This window comes from Sarcophilus harrisii, chromosome 1, assembly GCF_902635505.1.
Source record: "Sarcophilus harrisii chromosome 1, mSarHar1.11, whole genome shotgun sequence".
In the NCBI taxonomy this organism is placed as follows: Eukaryota; Metazoa; Chordata; class Mammalia; order Dasyuromorphia; family Dasyuridae; genus Sarcophilus; species Sarcophilus harrisii.
The window spans coordinates 663,359,622-663,383,081 of NC_045426.1; the positions used below are offsets into that span (position 1 = coordinate 663,359,622).

Genomic DNA, 23,460 nt, shown 5'->3' on the forward strand with positions numbered 1-23,460 from the left:
AATTGATTTGTCCAAGATCATACATACACCTAGTAAGTTTCAGGGAGATGGGATTTGAATTCAGGACTCCCCGACCCGAAGTCCAGCAGCTCACTCTCCAGTTCACCGCCCCCTAAAGAGGTTTGCAACCGAGATGGGGGAAATCCAGCTGACGTGTTAAGGTCATCAGTCGCAAGCTGAAAGGGGCTCCTCTTCCCTTCATAGGTGAGGGAGCCGAGCTCCCCAGAGGGTTAAGTCTTATCTGAGGTTGGCAACCAAGGTGTCCTGGGAGAGGCGGGGCCGAGCCCCGCTCTTAGAACTCCAAGTCCAGGATTCCACCCACCACGCCCTGGTTCTGGGAAAGAGGGATGGGCGGAAGTGCTTGCGTGAGCAAAGATACTGTAGCAAGAGAGGAAAGTACAAGGGACTGCATGGGTGTGGGTATGTGAGACCCAACACAGGCTACGGAGCAGGAAGGGCTGTTACCCGTTCTCTCCTTCAACCCTCTCATTTTACAGATGGGGAAACCGAGGCTCCTCAGTGGGAAGAGCAATAAGGATTCCCTATTTCTCTCTGGTTTTCTGGAAATCTCAGCTAAAGTTCCCTCCTGCAAGGAGCCTCAACACTCCTTCATGCTAGGGCCTTCTCTCTAAGATTATCTTCAATTTATCATTTATACACACATATATATACATAGATATAATACACACATCTATAACTATAATATATACATTACATGTTATGTATATACACATATAATACAGTTATATATAGAAATATATGTATATTTGTGTAGCTATATGTATATATACATATACACACACCATACACATATAATATGCACTTAGATATAATACACACATGTATACATGCACGGCTCAGTATAATACATGTATGTGTGCATTGCTGGGTGTATGTCAGTACATGTAACACATGCATTTATACAGACACGATGCACATGTGTAGCAGGCATAGAATACATACAAATAAAATACATGTGTATGTATTGCATACATATATAATATATGTATAATCTGCCTGTTTCTTTCCACCTCTGTCTCTCTCTCTCGCTTATTTGCCCTGAGATGTCTGCTCACTTATTTGCCCTGAGATGTCTGCACGTGTTTTCCCCTGAGCTTAGCTCGGAGCTTGTGTAGAATCGAGATTGATAAATGCTTGTCGCTTTGACTTGAGATTTGCAAACAGTTTTATTTCATAACAACTCTGGGAAGGAGGTGTGAGGAGATCCCATTTTACAGGTGAGGAAATTGAGTCTGGGAGACAGAATGATGTAGCAAGGATTCTGGTCCAGGGCCTCCACCTGATTTTTAACATTTTCCAGTTCTCTATTGATTTTTCATTAGACTCTGGAGGGTACAAGGTTGGGCTTTGAGGATTAGGAAAGATAGAGATAGTAAATAGGGGTGGGGGAGACGTTCTTGGCCCCAGGATTGTGGGGGCCCCTGGAAGACCGGCCCTCCCTTTGCAGTTGAAGATTAGATAACAGCAGTTTCACACCGAGTCCTCCCTTCCTGGGGCTGACAGGGAGGGAGCAGAGTATTATAGGTGACTCAGGGGGAGCAGGGCTGACTTTTGATCTGGGAGGGGCTGGGATTTCTGGGAATGGCAGATCCAGAAAGTAGAGGATGTTCAACGTGGAAAGGACCTTCAAGGCCCTTGCAGACCACTTCTTTCTCACTGAAAATATTTTAAATGATACCCTTTGCTTTTACATCACCTTCATTTCCAAATTTATTCCTTCTTTCCCCTTCTCAGAGAGCCATCCCTTGTAACAAAGAATAAGAATTAAAAAAAAAAAAAAAAAAGGAAGAGGGGGAAAAATAGTTCAGCAAACCGAACCAATGCATCAGCTGAGTCTGACAGTCGCTGCTGTATTCCATAACTCCCCCCCTCCCTCCTTCCCTGGGGAGAGCAGCGCTCCCCTCCCCCTGTTCTACAGATCAATCCAGCCCAGTCAGCAGTTAGGAAGTTGCTGACCCACTGTGCTCAATAAACAGTCCCCTCTTCAAGCCCTTTATTGACTGTGAGGATGCCATTGAGGCAGATCAGGGAACTGACCCAAAGGAGCTGTGTTCAAGTTCTTCCTTTGACAGTCCTGGGTAGTAACCCCTCAGTGCCCCTAAGACTGCAGGGCAGTTGCTGAGGGGAGGGGGCAGCCTTCATGTCCCCAAGCATCCTGGGCAATGCTTCTCCATGCTCCCCAGAGTAAATCTATTCCGGATTAGATTATTTACAGCTTCAGAACTGGTGCAAGTAGAGTTTGTTTCATCTGCTCCCCATCCAGGAGAGAGACCCCTCTTCTCCATCCAGGCTACCCTATATCCGAGCTCCTATTGGTCTGATTAGCAACTGTATCTTATTCCTGATAAGTGATATCTTTTTGCTTCTCTTCAACCAACCATCAAGTCAAAGACAGGAAGCTCTTTACTGCTAAAGGTTGTCCCTTCCGTCAGTGGATTGCTCTAAGGTAGGACTAGATCATCCATAAGATCCCTTCTCATTCTAACTTTTCTGGGACTTGTAATCCATGATCTATGTATGGTCCCCTGCAACCCTTCACTTGTTCAGCCAGATCTCCCTGAGCCATGAGTCTTGAGAAACTTTTTTTGTCCTCCCTGGTAAAATGGTAGCTTTTTTTCTTCTTCCTGGTCTACTTTTCCTCAGTTTCCCTGGGCTGGAGATCAGCACCTTAGGCCCTGAGAAGGGGGCTAGTTTTGAGGACCACAAAGTTTTTCTGATTTCCCCTGCTAACAGCAAGCGCTTCCTCCACCCCCTGGTTTCATAAGAACTACAAGGGATCTTGATGAAGTTTTACCTTCTCATTTCACAGATGGGGAAACTGAGGCAGAGGTTAAGTGTCTGAGGCAGGCTGTGACTTCTGTTTCTCTGGTCCTCCACATAGATACTTTTGCTTGGGTGCCTTTGGGCTGATTCCATGATCCTTGTAGGAATGTTATTTGTATACTAATATGTTTCCCTACCCCCAACTCTTATTTTGCATCTCCCACCCTGAACGTGCAGCCTGGAATGCAGTAGACACAATAAATATATGGAATTGACTTGAAAAATGCTATCCATCCTCATGGAACTTTGTGTATCTCTCTCCTTTTGGCCTAGTTCCTGATCCCTCAGCCCCAGAGGTGGGAGTTGGGGGAGAGGGGAGAGGAAGACCCTTTGTTTTCTGGAGCCCTTTGAGCCGCTTATCCCGGCCCTGCTGGACTGTGAGAGGGCCTCTCCCCTCTGTCCCAGTGTGGGCAGGCAGCTTCTTCTCCTTTGACCTGAAGGGTGGAACGGGCTTGATCCCGGGAGCAAGGGGCCAAGCTACTGGTCTCGCTTCATTGCCTCCACTGTCCGGCTCTTATCCCAAGACAACAGGATGGTCCCTTTCTGGGGGGTTGCAAGGTGGGGCCTAGGCTTTACTCCCCTCCCCTTGTGCTGACCTTAGGGCAAGTGACTGGGGGTGGGCTGGGAAAGGAGGGGGGTCCAATAGATCTGAGGCTCATCTACATACGGCCAGGCCAGGATTCCCTTCTCTCTCTTTATCTCATCTCTCCTTCCCAGTGCACCTGTGGGTCATGAGAATTCCTTAACACTAAATGGGCCTTAGGAGATAGAAGGGAGACTGTCAGAGCTGGGAGGGCCCTTAGAATGTGGAATGTTAGATTTGGGAGGGCCCCTAGAACCCAAGATGGTAGAGCTAGGAGGACCCTTAAGATGTCAGAACTTAGAAGAACTTAAAAGAGTTCATTGAATCCAATCCCCTAATTTTAAAGAGGAAGACATGACCCGGAGAGGAAGGAATGACTTCCTTCCTTCTTTCCTTCATTCCTTCTTTCATTTCCTCCTTCCTTTCTCCATTCATCATTCAGCTCCCCATGAATCAGGGGCAGAGTGGACCCCAAGCCTTTCCAGTACAGTTTATAAGACTTCTTCCAAACAACCTGGAAGTTTGAGCCTCCCTGCAGGAAAGGCCCCAAGCTAGAGATGGAGAATGAGGAGAAAGAGAGAAGGAGGAAGGGGGAGAGAGATGGGAAGAGGCATTGGAGGGGGAGGTAAGGCCTATTCCCACTGGCCTGATCTGGCGGCGGGTGTGTCAGAAGCTAGAGACAAGGACTCTGCAGTCAAGGGAAAATAAATTTCCCTCCTTGAAGGAAGGGAGAGGGCTGTTATCAGGATGAGTCTGGGTGAATGAGGAGACTGGAGGAAAATATTTTTATCCTGTGTGTTTTTTCCAAAAAGGAGTTCAGCTTTCTCCTTTAAAAGTCTGCTAAAAGGGATCATGTACCAAGAAATTAGTTATGGGGTGATGGAGAGGAAGGAGTGAGCTTCACCATCAGAGGCCAGAGACCCGGCTTCCCAGGCTATATCAGTCCCCGGCTTGCTGTGTTATCTATCACAGGATGAATCCCGGCCCATTTCTGGGTATCAGTTTCTCCATCTAAAAAATGGTTGGATTGATGGGGTTAGGAGTTCTTCATCTGGGCTGCAGAGATAGATTTCAGAGGTTCTTGAATCCTGGTGAGAATAAAAAGGGATAATTTCGTTTTCTCCTAACCTTTAACTGGAATGTCGCCCTGCTTGCAGTTAATTTCCTACATTATGACTTTTGAGAAGGGGTTCTTGAACTTTGCCAGAGGGGCTCAGACCCCAAACAAGGCTAAGAATCCCTGTGACTGACTCTGAAATGGGAGCCCCCCCTTATTCCAATGGCTCTAAGTTTCCAGATTCTGAATCTTTGGGGATCAGGCAAGAGATATTTGTGTGTGTGTGTGTGTGTGTGTGTGTGTGTGTGTGTGTGTGTGTGTGTGAAGGGAACAACTGAAAAAAATAAGAAGCCCAGTCCTGCTCACCCTAACTCCCTAGTCTGGCCCCTTTTGTCAGCCTCTCTGCCTCCCCTTCTCCCCCAGCCTCACTCCATGTGGCGCTCCCACCGAGGGTCTGGTTCCAATCAAGCCCGAGGAGGAACCCAGGCAAGGGGGGCCAGGAGGGGAGGGGCCTCCCGGGCCTGGGCCCCCAGGGACGCTGTTGGACATGAAACATCGCCTGTTCGAGGGGCCTGTCGGATGCCAGGGGTGAAAGGGCCCGGAGGGGGGCCGGGTGGGATGGGAGGAGAGCCAGTTCCGGACTCTGTGTGGAAGACTCCTTCCTCTGTTCTGGTGGCCCCCTGGGAGCTCCCGGGTCCGGAGGCTGCGTGCAGCGAGGGGCTTTTAGCGGGTGAGTGTGACTCCATGTGTTTCTGAGTCTGGGAGCGTGTGCACACGTCCGTCAGAGCCAGTGTGTGAGGGCAGGAGGGGGACGTTTCCTTCTTTGTCCCCGTGCGGCCGGCGCTCAGCGCCCCACCTGGCCCGTGGCTGTCGCCGAACGGGCGCTCGGTGACCGGTCGCTGCGCGGGCCGTCCCTGAGTGTGTGACCCTGGATCAGCGTGGGGATCAGGGGAAGGGCGGGGGCTCCGTGGGGAGCCCCATAACGGGTGGCTGGGGGTCTCTGTGTGACGCGGCTTATATGTTAGTCTCTGTGGGCGGAAGCCCGTATTTTCTCTTTGTGGGCCCACTCCCTTTACCCTCCCCCCAAATCCGCCCATCCAGTGCTTTCTGACCCCGGGGGCTGGGAGGGGCTGTGCTGCCCACTCTGGGGGATGAGTTAGAGGCGGGGTTTGTCCCGGGGGGCTCACAGCCGGACAACGCCCCGTGAGATGCACTGAGCGGGGTATGAAAGGTACAGATACGATGACTCCGGGTGGGAGAAATCCCTCTGGGCGAGAAACCAGGGAAGGCTTCCCGGAGAACTGTGTGCGATCCTGCCTCTGACGCTGGGTGCGGACCACAGGTAAAGGCCCTATCTCCTAGTTCTGGAAGGGAATGATGTCCGTCTCCCTCACCTTGATTTGGGGCTGGGGGTCGGGCAGCCGGCGGCTGTTAGTTTCCCGATCCTAGCATTTCTTGCTCCTGGGTCAGCCCTGCGACCTCTGCCCTGCCGACCTCTGCCCCGCTTTGGATGACTGGGGGTCTGTAAGATGTTACCTGTGGGGTTCGGGCATCAGAGGATGATTGAGGGAGGAAGTCAAGGAAGCAAAGGCCCTTTAGCCTGTGAATTATCGTCTTACTACATTATCGTCATTTCAGAATTTCCTCTTCTCAGAAGTGGGTCAGAGCAGTGCCATGGAGGTGGGGGAGGGGGAGGAGCTGGGCAAGGGGTCAGACACCTGAATTCCGTTCCTCCCCCCACCGAAAAAACGTGTATGACCTTAGCTGAGACTTTCCATCGCGGAGACTTGGTTTCCTTCTCTGTACAATGGGGGCATTGGATCGCCCGGTCTCTAAAAACCCTTTTAACCCTAAGAGATTTTTCAAACCACTGGTTACAGAGATCAGCACTGACATTTATGACTCATGTGACCTTGGAAGGATTAACTCTTCTCTCGGAACCTCAGTTTCCCCATTTATACAATGGGGCTCATAATCCTGCCTCCTAGACTTGTGAGACAAAGGTTTTGTGAACCTCAAATTATATTAGGGAATTGAGACTTAGGGAACTTCAAAATGTGTGCAGCTTTTTAAGAAAGTCTTCTTCCATATTTTATTAAATGGGACAAATGTTTCGGAGAAAACCAAAAAAAAAATTTTTTTTCTTCCTGGCTTTTTCCTCCAGTAGCTCCTCCTTTCCCCCTACCCCGCCCTGTTCTTTCTGGGGTTCATCCCAGCCTTTGGGCCTTAGGTTGAAATTCTGGGATGGGGCGTGGAGGCCCCCATCACCCTCCCACTCTAAGATCGGTTTCCAGGAGCCCAGGCCCAGGCTGGGAAGGCAGGAGGCTTCTAACCTTGTGCCTGGAGCCAATTAAGAAGGTCTTTCCGTGGAGACCAAAGCAACCGGGCCGGGCCCCTCGGAGCCGCCGTGCAGTGAGAAGCAGCCGCTCCAGCCGCCTTTGATAGCACAGAAAAGGTCTTCTCTGGGGGGCCTGCCCGCGCCTTTCAAAAGCCCCCTTTCATTTTTATTTTTAAGTGGCCGAGTTAAAGGGAACTGAGGCTCCCCTTCTCGCTGGCTCCCCCAGTCAACCCCCTCCCTTCTCTGTCCCCTGTTCCCTGTCTTCTGTCCCCTGCCCTGCCCCTCCCTGCTGGGGAGGTTGAGAAGGAGGGAAGACCCCCTCCTTTTGGGGGGATCCCAGGCCTGGCATTATTCGGGGGACCCCAGGGAGAGGGAAGGAGACAACCTGAATATAATAGAAAGGGCCCTGCCAGGAATTAAGAGGTAAGAGACCCAGGTTGGAGTCCTGGAAAGTCCCTTGTCCTATCTGGTTTTCAGTTCCTCATCTTGGAAATGATGGTCTCTCTAGTCTGGATGTCATTTCGGTGAGATGTGGGGAGGGGGGACATCGGGAACAGTAGCAAGGATACGGGATGGAGGACATTCTAGTGGGAAGAGACTTTAGAATTTAAAAACATTAGCTCTGGAAGGGTCTTACGGGACATTGGGCAAGCCCCTTTCCCCCTCTGCCTCAGTTTCCCTCTCTTTAAAACAAAGAGATCTCCTTTTACTGTGTGATCTAAGTTCATTCACGGGCTCCCGGCTTGTGAACCTCGTAAAGCGGGGACAGTCCCACAGCCAGGCAGGCCGATGAATGGGGCTGGCTGGTTTGAAGGAGGGGGTTTGTGGGGGAGGCAGGGGCTGGGAGTCAGTGTCAGTGTCAGCTCAATGGAGGGCTTCAGACAGTCAGTCTTTCTCTTTCTCTCCCCTCAGCCCCCCTCTCCCCCCCGGCACCTTGAATTCACCCATGCCAGCCAACGGATGGGTGCCTGTCATCAAAAAGCCTGGCCGTGCCCCCTTAAGAAAGCGAACAAAGCCGAGAAAGTGCGAGGTACTTTTTTTCTTAGCTTTCCTAGCTGATCCCTGCCTGGGCCCCCCTCCCCCAAGATGGCTGGCCGCTTTCATGCCCTCCCCAGGCCTCCCTAAAGTTTCCCGCCCTCTCCTCTCTCCCCCCTTTTTATAGAGTCCCCAATTCATTTTTCCACAGTGAAATTCTGTGAGACAGCCTCTGATGAATTATTCATGGGGTCCCAGCTTCCTCTGCCTCCCCTCTGCCAGGGAGAAGCCCCCTCAGCCCCCGTGTCGAATGCATTTGTGAGCTCCGATAGGCCCAATTGCATTTTCAATCCTTTTTTATTTTTTTTTTTTAAGTTTGGACTGTTTTTTTTTTTTTTTTTGAGAGGGGAGAGATGGGGCTGCTTCCATCTTACCCCACAAAGTGAAGGAGGGGGCGTTCGGGTGAAGCTTTGTTGAAGGAACAGTGCCTGACCTAGCATCCTTAAGGACCTGCTGCCTCCCGGGATTGGCGGGTTGGATAGATTTCCTAGAAAGATTCGAGAGTAATAATGATAATAATAAAAAAACAAGAACCCCAATATTTTGTGAAGTGCTATTGAAAGAAATAGCTCTGAGTCTCTAATGAACTTCCTGAGTGACTATGGCATTAAAATTACCCAAGATATTTCCCAGCTCTGACATCCTGAGTTCTAAGGTCCTCCCAGCTCTGAATCTGTTTTAAAGATCCTCCCAGTGCTAACATTCTATGTTCTAAGGGTCTTCCAGCTCGTACATTCTGTGTTCTTGAGATTATCCGCAGGAGGAGGCACTGGGGGCCACAGCAATTTTAAATCTCCTTCTCCCAAACCATAGATGTGCTGAGAGCCAGGTCAGTAAACCCCAGGCTAAAAGCACAGATCCCTAAATTATCAGCATTATTATTCCATGTTGTAAGGGCTCTGATATTCTTAGATCTCTAAATTATCAGTATTTTTATTCCATGTTGTAAGGGCCCTGATATTCTCAAATCCCTAAATTATCAGTATTATTATACCATGTTGTAAGGGCTCTGATATTCTCCGATCCCTAAATTATCAGCATTATTATTCCATGTTGTAAGGGCTCTGATATTCTCCGATCCCTAAATTATCAGTATTTTTATTCCATGTTGTAAGGGCTCTGATATTCTCCATCCTAAGGCTCCTCCCAGTTCTGACATCGTGTGTTCTAAAGGCCCTCCCAGCTCTGACATTCTGTCTTTTAAGGGCCCTCTCGGCTCTGACCTTCTGTGTTCTAACGTCCTTCCCATTCAGCTCTGGTAGTCTATCTTCTAAGGCTATTCCCACACTTGATATTCTCAGTTATAAAGCTTCTCCTGTCTCTGACATTCCGTGTTCTAAGGTTCTTCCCAACTCTGACATTCCGGGTTCTAAGTTCCCTCCTAGCCTTGCCATTCTCTGTTCTAAGACTTCTCCTCACCCTGATATTTCACATTCTAAGGGTCCTTCGACCTCTGACATTTCAAGTTCTACGAGCGCTCCTTTTTCTGATATTCTCTGTTCTAAAGTCCCTCCCAGTGTGACATTTTAGGATGCCGTGATTCACAGTATGCTCTAATGATCTCGGTTTTATGTGTCGGGTAAGAATAGTAATTAGCTATTTGCTATTAGTGAGCTAATGACTTAGCAATTAGTACTACTATAATCTAATTAGCACCAAGCAGGGTTGGATGGTAAGGAAAAGTTTCCTGGAGGGGGAAACTGAGGCCCAGAGAGACCTACCCCCTGGGATCATGCAAATCAGGGATCGATCCCACAAGCATAGCTTTTTGCCACCATGCTTTGAACCCCCGTCACTGTCAGAGGGTTCTAAGCTCAGCTGCTTACTGAGACCTGGGTCGCATTTCCTTCTTTTCCACCCTAATACCCTTGTGTCTATATATGCAGAAATATAGATATCTATATAGGGTCTCCTTGTATCTCTCTACATACTTATATTTATACAGGGTACCCTTATTCTGAACCATCCTTTTGGAGGAGTCCTGATCAGACCTATTTTGAGTCCCAATTCTATGAACTCTTCCGACTTCTTCGAAGAATGAAAGGATTTAAGAAAGTATATGCAAGGCTGCCATAGAAACGTTATTGTGTGTGTATGTGTGGGTCTTTGTCTCTCCAGAGTTTAGTCCAAAGTTTAGCACACAGTATGTGCTCTCTCTATATGTTTATGGATTGATTCCTTGAAAAATAGCAATATCCATTTGATTAGAAATGTCAGATTTACAGAGAAAGTACAATTATTATTCCCATTTTACAGGTGAAGAAACTGAGGTTCTGAGAGGAAATGTCTAATAACGGGTCATTTATTTAGCAAGCCAGGATTACTACCAAGGTCTCCAGGCTCCCAGGTCTAGAAGGAGGAATTGGTAGGATGGGGCTCAGAACGGCTCCCACATTTCATAGGAAGAGTTATGTAGAGATCTGGCCTCCCCAAACCCCCAACCCTGACCCTTGGGATGGTGTTGAAAGGATGTGGTTCAAGGCCAGAGCTGGAGGGGAGAGATTTCCTCCTCCAGACCAAGTCTCTGAGTCTTTCTTTGGGTTCCCAGCTTCAGAACAGAGAGTTGGAGGGAGGAACTGTAGAGACCCCAGGAGGAATCCTGAGAGCTCAACTTCTCTCCGACTTTCCCCCCTTTTCTGTGCTCTCAGCCTTAACTTACTAATCAGGCCAGGATTCTTTATTGGCCTTTCTGTCCCAGGGCTTATGCCATGCCTTTTCTTGGATACCACTCTTGGTTTGGGGAGTTCAGAGTTCTGACCTTTGTGTTCTAAGAGCCTTCCTAGCTGATAGTCTATGTTCTAAGTCTCTACCTGGTTCTGGTTTCTAAGGAGCCTCTCAGCTCTTACATTCTCTTTTATAAAGCACCGTAGCCCTGACCTCCTGGGTTCTAAGGGCCCTCCCAGCCCTGACATCCTGCGTTCTAAGAGCCCTCCCAGCTCCAACATCCTGTGTTCTAAAGGCCTCCCCAGCTCTGACATCCTGGGTTCTAAGGGCCCTCCCAGCTCTGACCTCCTGGGTTCTAAGGGCCCTCCCAGCTCTGACATCCTGGGTCCTAAAGGCCCTCCCAGCTCCGACATCCTGGGTTCTAAGGGTCCTCCCAGCTCTGACCTCCTGGGTTCTAAGGGCCCTCCCAGCTCTGACATCCTGGGTCCTAAAGGCCCTCCCAGCTCCGACATCCTGGGTTCTAAGGGCCCTTTCAGCTCTGACCTCCTATGATGGCAGTTTCCTTCCATCTGATAATGTCTGTTTCAAACTTCCTCCTAGTTTTGACATTCTGTATTCTTAGGGGGCCCTTCCAGCATTTACACACACACACACACACACACACACACACACACATACACACACATAAATAATATGTATATGTATGTAATACATGTGTATAAAATGCGTTGTGTTCCTAACCTTAAAGGGCTCTGGAAACGTAAGCTATTTATTAATTTTGAATGCTAGGTAGTGTGAAGGAGTGGCTAGAGAACCGGCTTCGTCCTCAGGAGGCCGGGGAGGGAAGACCTGCCTCTACGGTAGAATGCTGTGTGTGGTCCCGGACCAGTCACTTTCCCTTTCAGGGGGCTCAGATTGTAGGCAGCTGGTGCTGACCGACACAGGTAAAAGGAGTTTCCCTATCAGGAATTGCTTGTGCCAAAGAAGTCCCAACAGGCCCGGAGATGACTCCTCTGCCTGAGCATCCCTTCTCATCCTTCTCCCAGCTTCGAGTTCCTCCCTCCCAGGTGGCCCGCGGACCGCTGCCTTTTGCTTGTGTGATTTACCCTTGGGGCCGAGTTTCTCTCCATTCCCATTTCTCCGGCTAACCTGGGTGCCTCGTCTGGGAGAGGGGCTGGCTCCCTTTTGCTGAATCCCTGGGGAAGGGTTGGTTGCGATTCATGAGAAGACATCAGCTCGTTGGCAGTTTGGCTCCTAGGGCCAGACTGGATCCCTAAATGCCAACCCAGTACCTGGAAACCAGGGAAGTGGATGGGCCTATTTTAAAATTGGGGGGAAGCGGGGGGAAAAGGAATAAATGGGTTCTTTTAGCTGCATTGGATAGGAGGCAAAAAATGGGGATAACAGGGGACCCACAGGCTAATCCCGACTCTATCCCTATCTGACTGTGTGACCTTGAACAAGTCCCCTGTCTGGGCTCCAATTTTCTTCTAGGAAAAGAAGGGTTTGAGCTCAGAGATCTGTTAAGGTCTCCCCCCCCCCTTTTTTTTTCTTTTCTTTTTTTGCCTCTGACAGTTCAGGAGTCTGTGAATGAAGGCCTGGGAAATCTGACGGGAGCTGTCTCTCCATCTTCTTGCTCCTTGGCTTTAGCTTGGGAGGGACCTCAGGGAATTGCTCAGGGTCCCCCAGACCAAGGCCTGCCTGGGCTGGGAACTGGGAGCGGGGGTGGGGTAGTGGGGAAGGGTGTGGAAGGAAACCAAGTGTGATGAGGAGACATAAGTCTGTGGCTGGACGGCAGCCAACAAGGCTTGTGAGGGGCCAAGGCTGTGAGGAACTGTCAGTGAGCTAAGCAGGTGTAACCAGACGGGCGGGCGGATGAGCAGGCAGGCTGGGGGAGTGAGGAGGAGGAGGGAATTCTGGGGCAGGGGAGAGCCCGGAGCCAGGGAGGACCTGGGCTATTAACTTAATATTTTTTAAAATATATATACACTCAAGTTTCCAGGATTTAATGAGAGCGGTGGTTTGTTCCTAACAGACCCTCCAGAGCGAGTCTCTCAGATAACCCTTTTTTAGGATGTCACAAATGGGGAGGGACCTTCAGGATCACTTAGTTTAGCCCTTTCGGGGTGGGGGAAGCTGTAACAAGAAAAGAGAAGCCCCTTGGACTAGAATCCATATCTGTGGGCCCTGTGGGCTCCTGTACGTTATGGCCACTGGGTTTTCTGAAAGGGCCCGCTGAGAAGGGCCAGAACCTCGTGGGGACCTCGGAGGACAGTTTCCCAGGCCCGTTGCCACTGAGGCTGGCTTTTCTGGGAATGGGGCTCAGAGAGGGAAGGGGCGGTCAGAGTCAAGTCCAAGACTCAGACCCAGTTTTAGATGGAGGTATGAGGTGTCGAAGCTGGAACACTCAGTGCTTAACCCCACACTTTGTTAATGGAGAAACTGAGGCCCGAGGGAGGGACCTGACACATGGAGGTGACAGGAAAAGGCTTCTGATTTGGAGCTGTCTAGCAATTTGCTCCCTTCCCTAGGAGGTCACAGGGAAGACAGAGGACCCCTTCTTTGTGGTGTTCTAGAAAGGATCCCTGTGCTGGCGAGGGTCAGCTTAGAAAATCCCCAAGGTCCATTTTCAGCTCTGACACAGTAGGAGAAAAGACCCACCTTTTGGATTGGGGCACCTGGACATCTGTCCAGCTGGGCCTGAGCTAGGAATTGTCCGTGTCTTGCCTCAGGGCTAGTAATTCAGCAGAAACAATTCTGGGCATCAGAGTGGTAGAATGGGAAAGAACAAAACAGGGAGTTATGAGATCCGGGTTCTAATGTTGGCTTTACCCACCTAGTAGATCCAAGTCTCCTCTCTGTCCCAGTTTCCCCATCTTTAAAATGAGAGCATTAGGCTAGAGGATTTCTAAGGCCCCCCAGCTCTGACATCCTGGGCTCTAAGGGCTCTCCCAGCTCTAACCTTCTGGGGTCTAAGGGCTCTCCCAGCTCTGACCTCCTGGGGTCTAAGGGCTCTCCCAGCTCTGACATCCCGGGTTCTAAGGTCCTTGCAGTTTTGAATCTGTTTTAAGGATCTGACATACCCTATTCCAAAGGTCCTCCCAATACTAACATTCTGTATTCTAAGGGTCTTCCAGCTCTTATATTCTGTGTTCCTGAGGTTCTCCCAGCTCTGATATTCTAGTTCCAAGGCCCCTCCCAGATCTGACATTCTGTTTTAAGGTCCCCTCTGACTTTCAGATTTTATGTTTTATATTCTAAGGTCCCTTCCAGCTCTGACATTCTATGAGCCAATAAAAGCTTCTGTATCCACTACCAAAATACTTGCCTGCTTTGCAAATCACTATATTCTGGGCCATGGCAACCAAAAAAAAAAATGTTTTAAGCCCTCATTTTATTCCTAAAGGGAGAAATGGTTGGTACAAATTTGCAATGTCGTTTCAGAAATGGGATCTTGTTCCAGATTGGGAGATTGCGATCTCAGTGACAACCGAGGCCCAGAATATTAGGAGTGGAAAGGAAGAAGTCGGGGAATCTATGCCCCTTTATTTTACAGAATAGAAAACAAGTCTACCCAGAGAAGGGAAGGGTCACACAGTTGGTCAAGCAGCCAGGACATTAAATCCAAGACTGCTGCAGGTGGTACCTACTTAAAACAAGACTCCCTTATCATGCTAAGTGAGAGCTGGAAGTGACCACAGGGCATAGAATGTTAGTCGAGGGACCTTCTGAGACATTATTCCCCTTCATGCACGGTGGCTCAGACAAAGTGGCTTTCTGTTCTTCCCTCTCCCATGTGTAACCTTTGCAAATCCCATTCCTGGAGCTCGCTCCCTCCTGACTTCTGCTTTTTAGAATCTGTAGTTGCCTTCAAGACTCAGCCCAAGGACCAGCTTCTAAAAGATACATTTCCTGGTCCCTCAGCTACTATTGCCCCGTCCCTCAAAAATCATAAAGGATCTCTTGTGTATTTCCATAGGGGAGCAGGTTATTTCTTCCTATAGAGTGTAAACTCCATGAGGGGCAAGAACGATTTCTCCCTTGTCTTTGTGATCGGCACCGAGCTCGAGGAGGGGCCGACTCTTAGATCTTAGAATGTCAGAGCTGGACTGAAACTCAAGTTCACTTAATTAATGGCTTCTTAGCCTTTTTGTTTTTTTTTTTTTTTTTTTTTTTGGTTTCTTGGACCCCCTCAGATCATGTTGTAAAGCCTGTGCACCCTTTGTCAGAACCATGTTTTTAGTCAGTGTTTGGTCACCCCGGTTCCCTGCAAATCTGGAGCTTGGTGGATCGTTGAGTCTGGGTTTGCTGAGCTTGCTGTAAGACTGAAGTTGATCCGATAGCCTTTTGAAGTCTGATCCCATATGGTAAGCTCCTGGGATTGCTTAAGGAGAGACAGCCCAGGTTGGAAATGGAATGGGATCAGGCCCGTGAGTAACCAGTATGCGTTAAGCTCAGGTGGATAGGAAAATCCATTCTGGGGACAGGGAAGAAACAACATTTTTAAATACAGAAAATAAAATACACAGGATTACAAAGAATATCTATTACATCCTCAAATGTTACAGATGGGGAAACTGAGGCTTAGAGAAAGAATTTCTCCCAGTTCACACAGTTCATATAGCAGGGCTGGGGCTACTTCTAAAATCATAGGGACCTTGGGATATAGAATATTCACGCTGGATGGTGTCGTGGAGATCATTCAAGTCAATCCCCAATTTTTATTCTAAAAACCTAAGACTAATCCATAGGTCTCCTAGCTCCCGGCCCTGGTTCTTTCTAGAATGTAGCTTAAATGGCAGAGTGGAACCTAACGCTGTCCCAAATTAAATCCTGGTGTCGGTGGGCTTCCTTGCCGTGGGGGCAGGTCTCCAGGGGAACCCCCTCCCCGTCTCTCCTTCCCTTATTCTCCACCAGTTCCATCCTCCTTCCATCCCGTGTTTAAACTTCAGCACACAAGTGCCCCCGCTAGGTTTAATTGTTTTCTATCCATCGATTTGGCCCTGATCAATGGGCCTTTCTATTTGGCCGGGGAATGGGGGAGGGCCAGAGGGGAGAGAAATGACTTTTCAGAAAGCCTTGAAACAATTCCAGCATCGATCAGGAGGAGGTGGATGGGAGGGGTGGGGGGGTGGGGGAAGGAGGACAGACTAGGAAATCAATTAGGCCAGTCATTAGTGAGCCCCAAATGGAGGAGCTGAGGTCTTGTTTGTGTTTTCCAAAAGGGAAGGGAAGGGACCTGGTCGGAGGATGATGGGAGAGAGCCTTGGGGCTGGGACCCTTGGGGGTTTCTCTCTCTCCTCCGGAACAAGCCTGGCTCTTTTCTCCCTTGGATCCTGAGATGGGAAGGGGGAAGGGGCTAGTGCTACGTTCTTTTGTTCCAAGAAGTATCTCAGCTATATTGTTTCAGATGTAAGTCAGGGAGCCTTAGAGTGTAAAATATCTGAACTGGACTGCATAGACTATCAGCTAAAAGGATCCCTAGAATGTTAGAGAATTAGAGATGGAGAAGGACTTATCATATCATAGAAGATTAGAACTGAAGGGCCCTGAGAACACAGAGCAGAAAGAGTTTGTATCGGAATGGATCTCAGAACACAGTATGTCAAGAGTAGACTTTAGAACAAAATGTAAAGGCTGGAGGGGTCTTTAGGACATAGAATGTCTGAGGTGGGTGGACCCTTAGGACAAAGAATGTTAGAACCAGATGGGACTTTAGAACATAGACTATTAACTTATTTATGCTATAATTATCCCTTCTAGGCACATACCTGTTGGTGACACTCCTACTCAACATCTTTAGTGGCTCCCAATTGCCGTTGCTATTCAGAACTCTTCACTGGTGTCATACCCCCACCTTTGCAGCTTTCCTATCTCCATGAGTTACATTTCAAAGTTGTTGACCCAGGACTTTTCTTCCTTTGTAACTTTGATTATACTGTTTATTAATTCTATAGGGCCCTCTCTCCTTTCTGTTCTTCTACCTCACTCCCAATACATGTCCATTGGAGTCTGACCAATTTTAATAAATGAATCTTCCTTCTGATGGTTACTAGAAATGGGTCAAGGTACTTAATCCTGCTGAACCTCAGTTTCCTCATCTATGAAATAGAGCTAATATCTACAGTGTTTTCCTCACAGGGTAGTTGTGAGATTCAGATGAGATAATGAATATAAAAAGTAGGCCATGAACATTAGAGCCTTGAGTCAATGAATGTCAGTTCTCATTATTCATCTTGTTATTACTGTCATCATTCTGGTTATCTGTGTATGGATATGTGTGTGTGTGTGTGTGTGTGTGTGTGTGTGTGTGTCTGTGTGTGATATTGCATATTGTGTGGTAAACTTTAGGACAGCAGGAACTAAACTTTGAGTCTCCTTTCTCCCAGCTCCGAGCAATTATCTGTGCATAGTATGTGCTTGATAAGTGGTTGTCAAATTGGATTGAAAATAGAATATCAAAGCTAGGATGAAATTTAGGCTATAGAATGTCAGAGATGGGAAGGAACTTAGAACAAGGGGTGTCAAATTCCAGTAGAAACAGGTACTGCTGAAAAGTGCAGGCACATGTGGACTCAAAAAAACAACATGTTAAAGGTATCTATATTCTAAGGTATATATATGGTATATATATGTATATATATGATGTGTGATGAACTAGCTGCACTCTGGAGTGCAGGGCCCTGTTGTGAGGGGAAGGGCTTTAGTGGGGTCTATAGGCTTCTGCCTTAGAATACAGAAGTCCTTAAAGGGGTCTTAGAACATAGAATATCAGAGCTGGGAGGACCCTTAGAATCCGGGATGTTGGAACTGGGAGGGCCCTTAGAACCCAGGATGTCAGAGCTGGGAGGGCCCTTAGAATCCAGGAGGTCAGGGCTGGGAGGGGCCTTAGAACCCAGGATGTCAGAGCTGGGAGGGCCCTTAGAATCCAGGAGGTCAGGGCTGGGAGGGGCCTTAGAACCCAGGATATCAGAGCTGGGAGGGCCTGAGAATTTAGAGGATCAAAGCTGGGAGGGTCTTTAGGATACTGATTGTCAGAGCTGGAGTGGAGGGGTTGTCTCTCACAGCACAGACTATTATAACAGTAGTAATAATAATAGTAACGATAACTCGGTTAACAAGCGTCTATTAAGCCCTTAATGTGCTATCTGTGTCCTGAGTGCTGGGGATGTAAAAGAATGCAAAAACAAGGTCTCTGCTCTCAAGGCGCTCTGTCTAATGGAAGAAACAGCATGCAAATGACTGGCTATATACAGTGTAAATAGAAGCCGGTCTCAGAGGGAAGGCACTTGTACTTGCCTTCAGGTATGCAAAGAACCTCATATCTGTTCTTTCACTTGATTTTCACAGATACTTTTAATTATCTCTGGTTGATGAGATTGAGGCTGAGAGTTTATTAAGTGACTTGCCCAGGATCACACTATTAAGTGTTTGTGTTAAGAGTTGAACCCAGGGCTGTCTGAGATTAAGTCCAGCCATTGTACCACTCTGCCTCAAAAAGGAGCTCAATAATAATAATAAAAATAATCATACTAAAGTCAACCACCAGAACTTCTTAAAGCCTTATAGGGTTTATACGTTATCTTATTTGATCCCCCAACAGCCCTGGGAGGAGATAGGTGCTACCTTTACCCTCTCTGAGCCTTAGTTTCTCTCTTGTGAAAAAATGAGGGGGGGGGGGGGGAAGGGGGGGGGCCGGGAGGGTGGCTTGGGGGGCCCTCAGGTCCAGGCGTAGAGGCAGGTGAGCAGAGGACGTGTCTGCCCCCGGGGCCGGACGAAGGTGGGGAGGGAGGGAGGGCGGCTTCCCTCCTTCCCCTCCGTGCCGCCACCTGACCCTGCTTCTCCTCCTCTGCCCTCTCCCCCCGCCCCGTGCAATGTCGGGGTACCCAGCATGCCCTCGGCTCAGCCTGGTTCCTTTCCAGTCACGTCCGGGCCACCCCCTTGGGAGGCCACAGAGAATTAACAGCAGTTCAGATCTAAGGAACTTTATGACACGTGTATGATAGGCCTGAACCAGGGCATAATTGAATGACGGATGAGCTTCCAAGAGCCACATTTCCAGGGAGTAATGAAAAATAGAACTGATATTGACGAGAGCAGCTTTAACCGGCTGCTTGGGGCCGGCCGGGATGAGCAGCCGCCGGCAGGGAGAATGCATCAATACGGCGAGTAATAGCTCCGTTATTATAACTCGGGAAATGTCATTCAGGCCTAACCAGAAAACACTAGCTATTAACCAGGCTTAAGGAGAGGAGAGAGGAGGAGGAGGGAGGGGAGGGAGGAGGGAGGAGAAGAGAGGAAGAGGAAAAGGAAGGAGTAGAAAGGAAGGGGAAGAGGAAGAAGGAGAAGAAAGGAGGAAGAGGAGGAAAGGGAGAAAGAGGTGGGGGAGGAAGGGAGAAAAGGAAGAAAGTGAGGAGGAAGAGGAGGAAAGGGAAAGGAAGAGGAGGAGGGAGGAAGAAGGAAGGGAGGGAGGTGAGGAGGAAGAAGGAAAAGAGAGGAGGAAAAGAAGGAAAGGGAGAAAGAGGAAGAAGACAAGAGGAAGGGAAAGGAGGAGGAAGGAAAAGGAAGGAGAAGAAAGGAAGAAGAAAGAGGAGGAGGAGGAAGGAAGAGGATGAAGAAGGTAGGAGGAAGGAAGAGGAGAATGAGAAGGAAGAAAGGGAGGAAGAAGAAGGAAGAAGAACAGGGGAAAGAAGAAAGGAGAAAAAAGAGGAAGGAGGACAACAACTTGTTCTCTTGATCTCCCTGATATTCCTTCTATTTATCTGTAAGGTACGGCCCCTCAGATGAGCCTTTCCCAAGTTTAATCTACCTGGTAATGGATCCTCATTGTCTGGATTGGCTTGAGGGTCAGAAGACATCAGAAACTCAGAAGATCCTTGGAACACACAATTTCAGAGCTGAGAGGGCCCTTTAGATACAAAATGTCAGCTGAAAGGGCCCTTTACATTCAAAATGCTAGTTGAGAGGGCCCTTTAGATACAAAATGTCAGCTGAGAGAACCCTTAGAACCCAGGATGTCAGAGCTGGGAGGGCTCTTAGAACAGAGGATGTTAGAGCTGGAAGGGACAGCTTAGGACAGAGAATATCAGAGCCCTTATAACATGGAATAATAATACTGATACTTTAGGGATCTGTTTTTTGTCTGGGGTTTACTGATCTGGCTCCCAGCACATCTATGGCTTGGGAGAAGGAAACTTAAAATTGCTGTGGCTTCCCATTGCAGATAATCTGGATGTGAGATAATAATAATTCCCACTTTTCTACTATGTTTTTTTTGGTTCACAGAACATTTTGCTCCCAACATCCCTTTAATGTAGGGAGAGCGTAAGCATCTTTGTCCCAAGTGAAGTGACTTATTCAAGATCACACAGTTAGAAGGTGACAGAAACTGGCTCTGAAGTCTGGTCTCTTGACTCTTAAGTCTAAAGTTCTTTCTTTGTTAGAATTTAGAATGCTCGCGAAGCCTTTGGAGTACATGACACAGAATATCAGCATCACAGGCTGAGGAATCTCCGAAGCCATTTAACTCTATGTGTAGCTGAACAGGAATCTCCCAATAACATAGTCACATGGTGCCAGGGAGGAAAGAGTTGGGAAATGTGAATTCAAGTCCTGATTCTCTCCTTTGCTGTTTGTGGGGTCCTAGGTAAGTCACACATCTGTCATCTGTAAAGTGAGGGGATTGATCTAGGAGTCTCCTAAGATCCCTTCCAGCTCTGGATCTTTGACTCCACTTTAATCAAAGAGAGCCGGAACCCACTGCCTCCCAGTTCTGACAGAACAATGAAAGGGACCAGCCCAAGCCCTGCCAAAATCTAATACAACCTATCTTGCAAATAGTCATCCAGTCTGAAGGAGTCTAGTGATGAGGAGCTTCCCTTTTGGAGCTGTCTAATGATGTGGGAGGCAGCTTTATGGAAAGCTGGTCTCCAAGCCAGAAGGGCATGAGTTCAGGTCTCTCCTATAATCCCTAGTGACTGTTATAGGTCTGGGCAGGTCACTTTATTTTATCTGTGTGTCCTAGACACTCTTGAAAGGCTATACATACAGAGAAGATGCTGAACTGCACTGGGAAAAGGTAATGAAAATATATCCAAAAATCCTATTCTAATGGGGAATTCTTCCTTATATCACAGTTAAATTTGTTTTTTCTTCCTAAACCGGCACCGGTTGTTCCTAGTTCTGACCTCAGGGAACAAGAATAACGAGTCGATACTGTCTCCCAAGTATTGGCCTGGCACCCACTTAACCACAGCCGCCATCACTTCCCTCCCAAACCTCCTCATCTCTTCCACCCATCTTTATCTGGATTATTCTAGACTCCCTCTTCTGAAGGTGTTCCAGCTCTACTGTGTGGTCCCAGCTCTGAGCACCATGTGCCAAATGTGCTTTGGTCAAGGCAGAGAATAGTGGGACTGCTATGGCAATTTAATTCAATGTAACAAAACATTCAGTGAGCACCTATTATGTGCCAGACACTGCATTCCTCATTAGGGGTTTGGAGACAAAAATGAAAATAGCCCTGTCTTCGAGGAGCTTACGTTCTGCTGGGGATGGGGGGAGGGAGAGAACCATGTTTGCATGGGAAAGTCCAGAGCTTGAAAGGCACATTATATAATAGAATCCCAGAATCCGAAGAAATTTAGAATCTAGAACCTCATTTTGTAGGTGAAAGGGAGGGGAGGACCAGTCAGAACTCAAGCCTAGCTCATAGAATTATTGATCTTAAGCTTAAAGTAATCTCAGAGGGCTCCTGGTCTTCATTTTACAGATAAGGAAACTGAGACTCAGAGTGGGTTGTGACGTGTTTAACGTCACACAGGTAGTAAATGGCTCAGGAAGGATTTCTGTGACAGGTCCTGAACCAATTCCCCCTTTACCATACTACTATCGACCTTCTGACTCACAATCTCTTTCATTAATTGCTTTACTGGCTCTACCTGGCTAAAGAGAACCTTTACACACATGTAATGAATGGTGTACTCTAGTCAGCCCCCTTCCCCATTTTACAGGTGGAGAAACTGAGGCTCATTCAAATAAATGTTCTTCCCTTCTTTGTCATTCTAGTACACCACCAACCTGCCTCCATCAAGCCCCTTTAGGAAAGACTTTCACCAAGCTAAATTCTGAAGCCCTAAACCTTAAAAACAAATGTTCCATCACTTGTTTGGAATCCCATGTGGAATTTCATGGATCCACCCCAGCCTGTTTCTATATTATGCTCCAGACCTGGCTCCCACTAATCTTTTTGCTGTTTCCAAAGAAGGAAATTTACTAATCTTTATGGAGATTCCAGGGAATGTGCTATTGGTTCTGATGGGGAACGTGTGCATCCCCTCTCGTCCCACCTCCTGGTATTGTGGATCGGAAGTCAGGAGACCTGTCTTTATTCCTTCTCGGACACTTGACCTTGGGCGGGTCACACGCCTCCCATCTCTGAATCTTAATTTGCTCATCTATAAAATGGGGATTCCAATTTTTGCATGCCCTGACTGAAGGGGTTGTGAGGAAAGTGCTTTGTAAATATTAAAAGTGCTAGGGATATATACAATAGATACATTGCTGAGAAGCATCATGTGGCTAAGGAGCCTCCCAAGACGGCCAGGGTTCAGAACCACCTCTGACACACTCTTGCTTTGTGAGCCTGCACAACTGCCATGCTCAAGGCAACTCTGTGGGACTTAAGGGGACATAGAATGTGCTGACTAGCATCCATAGAGGGACTAGTCTCTTCTGGGAGTTCTTTCTACCAATAAAACCACAGATCTGGTCCGTATCCCTATACTAGAATTATTGAGCTTATACATATATGTATATATGCATTTAAAAATTTAAAAAATATATAATATATATTAAAAATTTTGGGAGTGTACTTTATCTTGTTTTTTAAATATGCATTTTTAATGAATCATATTGGGAGAGAAAAATCAGAACAAAAGGGGAAAACTACAACAGAAGAAAAAAAAACAGAAAAAAGTGAACATAGCATGTGTTGATTTACATTCAATCTTCATAGTTTGAGTGTATATGATATTATACTGAGCATGTATTATAATGGTAGGTATTATAACGGTAGGGGGTAGGGTGCTGGACCTCAAGTCAGGAATATTTATCTTCCCAAATTCAAATCCGGCCTTAGGTACTTCCCTGCTATATGACCTGGGCAAATGACTTCACCTTATTTGCCTCAGTTTCCTCATCTGTAAAATGAGCTGAAGAAGGAAATGGCAAAGCACTGCAGTTATCTCTGCCAAGAAAACTTCAAATGGAGTCACAAAGAGTCAGTTACCATTGAAATGACTGAACAACAACAAATTATAAAGGTAATTATTGAGAAGTGGAGGGCTTCCCTGGGAGTCTTGAGGATTCAAGTTTATGCCTTTGGGCAACTTAAAATTGCAGTCCTTCTTCCTCCTCCCAGGCCACAATTCTCTAATACTATAAATTAGAGAGAATTGATCCTGACTCCTGAATTGGAGGGAGTTTCTACATGGGAAGTCCTCTGGATCTCATGCCCAGGGACCGGAGTTTTCCCCCTTCCTCTACTCTACATTTTTTTTTAATTTTTATAAACAGTGTTCTCGTCCTCCCCACAAAGCCCTCTTCCCCATAGCAGAATCCCCTAGCTGGCCCCCTTCTTCAGCCTCAGGGTGACTTGTCTCAGCTACAGATAGTTAATTCTTGGAGAGCAGGAGCAGGGCGGGAGAGAGTGCAAAACTTACACTCCCTGAGTGATTTCCATCTCAGACTCAGAGGGAAGCTGCCGGGTGGCCGGGCCATGGGGATTTGCCAGGATAATAGGTTCATGTTTTCCTAACGCCCGTGCACAGCGCTTCTAGTCCTCCGCGGGACTCGCTCCACTTGGCCGACAAGATCCTGTTCATCTGGCTGGCTCCCTTGGTGGATCAGTCCGAAGCTGCTTGGGCTAAGTAACCTCGA

The 23,460-nt window shown here is 47.8% G+C and overlaps 1 protein-coding gene and 1 long non-coding RNA gene across 2 annotated transcripts in view; both read left to right on the forward strand.

Moving 5' to 3' along the window:
• EFNA2 (ephrin A2) overlaps positions 1-23,460 on the forward strand; it is an 86,986-nt gene that overhangs the window by 29,416 nt on the left and 34,110 nt on the right. The window lies entirely within an intron of this gene.
• On the forward strand, positions 1,779-10,757 carry LOC116420786. The gene is made up of 3 exons (XR_004231233.1): positions 1,779-5,826; positions 7,735-7,852; positions 8,202-10,757. It is a non-coding gene; the product is annotated as an uncharacterized LOC116420786 (long non-coding RNA).